Raw genomic sequence first — 8308 nt, forward strand, 5'->3', positions numbered from 1 at the left:
ATCTTTATTCTATGTATATACCTATGTCTATGTCTATGTCTCTATCTCTATGTCTATGTTTTTATCCTGTTTTTATATATGTTTATTTATAACTATGTCTGTTTTTATCTATTCCATTTTTATATCTATGTCTTTATCTATTCTATGTTTATGTTATAGCTATATCTATGTTTATATCTATTTTCATATCTATATCTGTTTATAACTATGTCTGTATTCTATGTTTATATCTATATCCATATTTATCTGTCTTTATCTATAGCAATAGCTATCTAGCCATCTGCATTCTTTTCTTTTTAATTTTTTCTCTTTTTTCATTTTCTCTGAAAATAAAAGAAAAAGGGGATGGCAGAGGATGAGATGTGTAGATAGTGTCATGGAAACAATGAACATGAGCTTGGACAGACTTTGGGACATAGTCTGTCCACGGAGTCATGAAGAGTCAGACATAACTGAATGACTGAAAAACAGCAACAATAGTGGGCAATCAGGCAGTGAGGGATAGAAATCAGGAAGACCTAAGTTGAAATTCCACCTCAGACATTTATCAGCTTTGTGACTTTGGCAAAACATTCTCTGGGCTTCTGTTTCCTCTGTTAAATCAAAAGGTTGACCTATGTGGTCACTTCAGCTCTAAATCTATAATAAGATGAATGCTCTGTGCTTGGTTCTGAAGGAAATACCACATTTAGCTAACACAGTTCCTGCTTCCTCATGAAGCTTATAATCTAGTAGGGAGAGAAAATACTGCTGTTATCCAATTAGTAAAAAGCAGAATCCACACTATCTACAATATTCTGACTCAGAGATTAGAACCCCATTAGACACTACCTTATGCTAGACTTCTGCAATTCTGGGAAAAAGAAAGAATCCAAGCCTGAGTTGGAAAATGATCAAGGAAAGATAAGAGCTTTGTTTGTGGAGTTTGCTGTTTTTTTTTTTTTTTTTCTTGCTTTTAGAAATAGGGTACCTAAAGAGATGTGCTTGTCTGTGGGTGGTAGTGAAGTATTCAGTAAGGAAGGAGGGATTGAAGATGGAAGAAAGGGAATAATGAAGCAAGGTTCTGGAAGAAGGAATGAATGGAGGGAGACTGAGGAAGCACAGAAAGCAAACAAGCTTTTATTAAGTACTTACTATGAGCCAGGCATTGTATTAAGTGCTTCATAAATACATTTCAATGGATCTTCCCAACAACCCTGGGATGTGGGTACTGTTATTATCCCATTTTACAGATGAGAAAACAGGCAAACAGAGGTTAAGTGACTTGCTCAAGATCACACTGCTAATGTGTACACGTCTTTTTAAATTTTTTTTTTAAGGGCTAGCTCTGGAATTGTAATTTTTTATTTTTTTATTTAAAAGATTTTTTTATTATAGCTTTTTATTTACAAGTTATACACAAAGGAAATATTACAGCATTGACAATTGCTAAACCTTTTGTTCCAATTTTTCCCTTCCTTCCCTCCATCCCTCCCCACAATGGCAGGTTGACCAATACATGTTAAGTATGTTAAAGCATATATGTCCTAACAATTATTTTGCTGTACAAAAAGAATTGGAGTTTGAAATAGTGTACTATTAGCCTGTGAAGGAAATCAAAAATGCAGATGGACAAAAATAGAGGGATTGGGAATTCTATGTAATGGTTCATAGTCATCTGCCAAAGTTCTTTTGCTGGGCGTAGCTGGTTCAGTTCATTACTGCTCTATTGGAACTGATTTGGCTCATCTCATTACTGAAGATGGCCACGTCCATCAGAATTGGTCATCATATAGTATTGTTGGTGAAGTATATAATGATCTTCTGGTCCTGCTCATTTCACTCAGCATCAGTTCATGTAAGCCTCTCCAGGCCTTTCTGCAATCATCCTGCCGGTCATTTCTTACCAAACAATAATATTCCATGACATTCATATACCACAATTTATTCAGCCATTCTCCAATTGATGGGCATCCATTCAGTTTCCAGTTTCTGGCCACTACAAAGAGGGCTGCCACAAACATTCTTGCACAAACAGGTCCCTTTCTCTTCTTTAAGATTTCTTTGGGATGTAAGCCCAGTAAAAACACTGCTGGATCAAAGGTTACAGTTTGATAACTTTTTGAGCATAGTGAGGTCACATCTTTTTAAAAATAGTATTTTATTTTTCCAAATTCATGCAAAGATAGTTTTAACTATTCACCTTTGCAAAATCTTTTGTTCCAATTTTTCTCCTTTTCCTTCCATCCAAGACAGCAAGTAATCTGATATAAACATGTACAATTCTTTTAAACGTATTTCCTTATATCATGCTGCACAAGAAAAATCAGATCAAAAGGGAAAAAAATACAAGAAAGAAAAAAACAACAACAACAAACAACAACAACAACAAAAAGATGAAAATACTATGCTTTGATCCACAATCAGCCTCCATAGTTTTTGTCTTTCAGATGTGGATGGCACTTTCCATCCCAAGTCTATTGAAATTACCTTGAATCATGAGGTAATTAATATTTGAGATCAGTGCTCTAACCACTGTGTTACTTAGTTCCTTGCTTCATCCAATACAGAAATTAGCCTGGGAGAGGACAGAGGCTGCCTCATTCTCTGGCCTTGTGAGGATTCAGAGAAATTTTGTGGTGCAGACGGGGAGCAATAATCCAACAATGTGGTACAACTGATATTCACATAGTATCTTGAAAAAGAAGGCTACACCTATTGAATAGACAGCTGGATTCTTAGAAAGACTGTGTCCAAATCCTATCTATGACACCCTATTGGCTGTGTGACCCTGGATAAGTCCCTTAAAGACTCAGTGGCCCAGGCAATGATCTCAATCTATGATTTCAGAAAAATTGCTGCCCTGAGTTCATAGAAGGAATTTCCTTACTTGTAGTTCCTTATGGGTTTGGACTCCCTAAATAGCACTTTAAAACAAATATTATCTCATTTAAGCCTCACAACAAACCTTGTGAAGTAGGTGCTAAAGTTATTTTTATCTTCATTTTATGGACTAGAAAACTGATATAGATATATATATACATATATATATATCTCTTTACAAAGTAAGGGGATCTATCCATAGTCACACAATAAGTGTCCAGAGTGGAATTTGAACTCATTTCTATCCTGACTCCAGGTCCAGAACAGCTATTACGACAAACTGCCAGTCTGAGAGATTTCACAGAAAATGGCTTCAGACTTATACAATCTTAAGTTTCTTGATATCTTTCCAAAAAAAATGGCATGGAGAAGGCGCATTCTAGATGCGCAATGTTTTGGGGGGTGATTGAATGATGCACACTGAGGTCAGGACACAGAGTTTAGCCAACAACCACAGAACAAAAAAAAGATCTGGGCCCAGTCACTTCTTTCTGGTGTGATAGATTCTCCCTTAATTACACATATCCTTGGAGGAACTCTTGCCTCTCTTCTCATTTTGCAAACATTCTCCAGAGATCCCTTTCTCTGCCCTAAACTGAGACAAAAGAATTTGTGGAATTGAGGTGGGTGGGAAAGAATATAAAATCTCTCTGGATGTGGGTGATTGGGTGCATATCTTACTCAACCAGATTTTTCTGCTGGCCTGTTAATGAGGGGTTTTGCCATGACATCACAATTCCCAACATTCTTTCCTGTGAGAGCCCCTGGTTACCATTAATAACTTGTGGAGAGGGAGGGAAAATGGGTGGAGTCAGGGACTAGATGGACTTTCTCCACTTGGGGCATTCTGGTTATTTCTTTCAAGTTAATGAAGACCAGATTCATCAGCTGCAACCCCTTACCCCAAGATAAATCCTTTTAAGGAGACTTACTGAGCTTAAAGGTCATTTGGAAATTAGCCAGTTATTGCTGTCTTCTCCTTTCTTATCCTGAAGGCTTGGTCAGCCTGCTCTGAGTTACCACATCCCTAGCAGCTGCCCTGGAAAAGACTATTTCTTGTCTTCCTTTAATAACCTTGAACAGCATTCATTCAACAAACAGTTTTGAATATCCTGCTGTATAGAGCCAACTGGGGGAGATAAGGCAATAAAAAGAACAACCCCCTGAAGGAGTTTGAAGGTTTGTAGGAAAGGTGAAGCTTATGAAGAAAAATCTATTCCTTTTAGGTTTAAAAGTGGAAGGTACCTTAGAGATTAGCTAGTCTAACTTCCCTCATTTTAATAGAGCAGGGGAGCTGAGACCCTGAAAGGAATCACAGATTTAGAACTAGAAGAAATCTAAGTCCAAGTACAACCCCTTATTTTATAGATTAGGAAATGGGGGCACAGAGAAGTCCTTCTTTTGCCCATTGTTACACATCACAGCTATTAAATGTTTGAGATAGGATTTGAACCCAGGATGTCAGGTCTATCTATCACATTATACTGCCTTTCATATTGTTCTCTCAACTAGAAGTTATTCAGTTTTGATTAATAAGGAACATATAAAATGTTATGCTCTCTTTAATTCCTCTCCATCCTGAATCTGCTTTCTCTCTCTACCATATTTCAGCAGTGTTCTCATAATGGAAGATCCTTCTGCCGCTGAAGCTCTTTCCTCCATTTTCAGCAGCTAGCCATGTTCTAGCCTTCATTCCTTTCTTGATTCTTCTCCTGAGTATCCAGACTTCTTTCTCCTCAATTGCTCTGGCTGCTTCTTTACCCACCCTTTTTTCTTCAGCTGTGTGTGTGTGTGTGTGTGTGTGTGTGTGTGTGTGTGTGTGTGTGTGTGTAGAATGTAAGCTCTTTGAAGGCAGGAATTCTTTTAATTTCCATTTGTATTCACAGTAGGACAATTAGGTTGCATAGAGGATAGAGTAATGGCCCTAGAATCAAAAAGAATCTGTGAGTTCAAATCTGCCCTCAGATACTTCTTAATTATGTGATTCTGGGGCAAGTCACTTAACCTTTTTAGCCTCAGTTCCTCATCTACAAAATGGGCTGGAGAAGGAAATTGCAAACAACAACAAAAGTACACTGCCTGGTCTTTATTGAGTGCTTTATAAATGTTTGTTGATTTATGAGATCTGAAGAAAAAGAGTCATTTTTAGGGATCAGAGGATGCCTCAGAAAAGAGGTGGAATTTAGAAATGGACTTTAGAGCATAACTGGGACATTCTAAAAAATTATAGGGAGGACATTCCAGACTTAGTGAGCAGCTTGAGCAAAGGGGGAAGGCAGAAAAGACAGATGAAGATGCATTTAGGAGCAGGTATACAACAGGAAGTCTCCTAGTCTGATTGGAGTACATTCAAGTCCATTCAATAAGCATTTATTAAATGCTTACCATTAAGTGAGAGGTTCATCTTGCCTTGGTCACATATTGGCCATTAACCTTGATAAATCCTTTTATCTTCCAGTCCAGAAATTGCTGAGTAAGTATAAATCATTCTTCATAGGTCATGGGAGTTTTCGCTTTCATTTTTTTGTTCTTATAAAATCAATGAAATTAAAAGTTTTGTCTAAAACCAGAAAATCACAGTGGTGAGATACAAAGCCCTCAAGGAGTTCCTATGTGAAGGGTTGGCCCTCAGACAAATTGAGACCTGGGAAAGACCTTCATTTAGAAAGGCCAAGGTCATCAGCTGCATCCCAGGCCATCACTAGTTATCTTGGCCTTTGTTTTAACTTTAATGACTCTGGAGAAGAGAGCAAGTCTGATGATTTTGTACAACTCTGCCTCACTTAAATCTAATTCAGTTCCAAAGTAAATCCTCTTTGAGAATGATCATAAACAGCAACACAAATAGAATTAATGTGAGATAAGATTTGAGAGACTGAAGGGTCAGGAAGGAGGGATTTCCATGGCAGCTTAGGATGTTTGGATGTTATTTGATTGACAGTGGGGATCTAAGGAAGGATTTTGAACAGAAGTATGGTGGGCTCACACTTCTGCATTAGGAAGATTGATCTGGAAAAAATACGCAGAATGAGGAAGGCAGACTTACTTGGTGATCCTGCAAAAGTTGAAGTGAAGTATTAAGAGCCTGGCCTAGCCTAATGGTGAAGGGAATGCTAAGGAGAGAAATAATAAGAGATGCTGTTTACAAGACTGGCTTTTACGAAAGTTGCTAAGTAGACAAAGTTTTTATTTGGGATTTTTCCCATCTCCCTTTACCCTTCCCTTCCCTTGTCGTTACGAAACTCCTTATACTGACCTCACACAATCCCATGGCAATATGCTTTCTCTCAAAATTCTTTCTCCATCTTCATCATTAACTCAAATTTTCTCAGAGCCTTTTGCCCCAATAGTTGTCATAGAGATTAGAAATCTGATATACTCATTCACACTGAAGTTTAAATGTCTGATAATAGCTTTAATTTTTACACCTCCAGGAGAATTGGTATTTTAACAGCAGGTTCAAGGGTTAGCTCAAAGGAATGAAACTCTTTGATACATTTGTGATCTCATCTGTGTGAACATTCTTTCCAGCGGTGTGGATTATAACCAAGGCCATGCTGGAGCCAGCTGATGTCAGCTGGTGGAAAGGGCTGATTGTTAAATTTTCAGTGTGAGCACTGAAATCTTAGAAAGCTGCAAATGCTATAAATTAGGGCTTGATTTATTGTTTTGTTGATTGTCTGATCTTAAGAATGTGATGGAAAAATGTTAATGCAGCTTAAACAAAAAGGTGTGTCTTTTTTCTCTGGAGAGCTGGTAAATACATTTATCAGCACATACTTAAATTTATAACCTATCATCGTTTTTCAATTCTATTTTGTTCTTTTCTGGTCCATAGCTTTTTTTTTTTTCTTTTTCTTTCCTTTCCTTTTTCTTTTTTTCTTTTTTTTCTTTTCATTGAATAGCCACTTAAAAAAATTATAGATATTTATTTATTTATTTAAAAAACATATGCATGGGTAATTTTTCCTACATTGATCTTTGCAACCCTTTCGTTCCAAATTTTCCCCACCTTTCCCCCACCCTCTCCCCTAGCTGGCAGATAGTCCAATACATGTTACATATGTTGAAACATATATTAGATCCAATATGTTTACATATTTATATAGTTATCTGGCTGCACAAGAAAAATCAGATTAAGAAGGAAGGAAAAGAAAAACTGAGAAAGAAAACAAAATGCAAGCAAATAACAACAGAGAGAGTGAGAATGCTGTGTTGTGATCCACACTGTTCCTATAGTTCTCTCTCTGGATGTAGATGATTCTCTTCATCACTGACCAAGTGGGACTGGTTTTAATCATCTCATTGTTGAAGAGAGCCACGTCCATCAGAATTGATCATTGTATAGTCTTCTTGTTGCCGTGTATAATGATTTCCTGGTCCTGCTCATTTTACTCAGCATCAGTTCATGTAATCTCTCCAGGCCTCTCTGAAATCATTCTGCTGATTATTTCTTATAGAACAATAACATTCCATAACACTCATATATCATAACTTATTCAGCCATTCTCCAATTAATGGGCATCCACTAAGTTTCCAGTTTCTGGCCACTACAAACAGGGCTGCCACAAACAGTTTTGCCCATACAGATCTCTTTGGGATATAAGCCCAGTAGTAACACTGCTGGATCAAAGGATGTACACAGTTTCATAGCCCTTTGAGCATAGTTCCAAATTGCTCTCCAGAATGGTTGGATCCGTTCACAATTCCACCAACAATGTATCAGTGTCCCAGTTTTCCCACATCTCCAACATTGGTCATTATCATTTCCTGTCAACAGCTAATCTGACAGATGTGTAGTGTTATCTCAGAGTTCTGTTAATTTGCATTTCTCTGAACAACAGTACTTTGGAGCACCTTTTCATGTGACTACATAGTTTTAATTTCTTCATTTGAAAATTGTCTGTTCATATCCTTTGTCTGGTCCATAACTTTCAAATCTTCCATAGAGGACCTATCCAGTGCATTGGAGACCTTCTTTTTGGTCTTATAATATTTCTTGTATGCAAGTGTAGAAACCAGGTTATCTATCCCTTGGTTTTTATATATGACCAGTCTTCCTCTTCAATATCTTTCAAAGTGACATGCTGGCAACTGTGGCAAGGAGGGATTTTTAAGGGTCCTTCAGATGATACTACTGTCATTAAATTCCTGGAGTGGAAAGACTACTGGTCTTGGAACATATGGGAAGACCTAGATGTTTGAGGCTCTGACATCTATGAGCTGAGTTACCTAATAAGTCCCATTCCCATCTATAAAATAAAGATAATAATTGTATTATTGTGAGATGATAATTTTGTAATCATAAAAATGCCACAGAAGTGTGACATTCTTATAAATGGTAGGCAGTTGCTTAGTCTACTAACTGCCCAAACATAAAGTGATGGGTGTAGTAGAATCCATAACTTGCTCTTAAACAAAGTTAAACTCCGCAACGAGTATCTTT

This window comes from Antechinus flavipes, chromosome 1 (assembly GCF_016432865.1).
Source record: "Antechinus flavipes isolate AdamAnt ecotype Samford, QLD, Australia chromosome 1, AdamAnt_v2, whole genome shotgun sequence".
In the NCBI taxonomy this organism is placed as follows: Eukaryota; Metazoa; Chordata; class Mammalia; order Dasyuromorphia; family Dasyuridae; genus Antechinus; species Antechinus flavipes.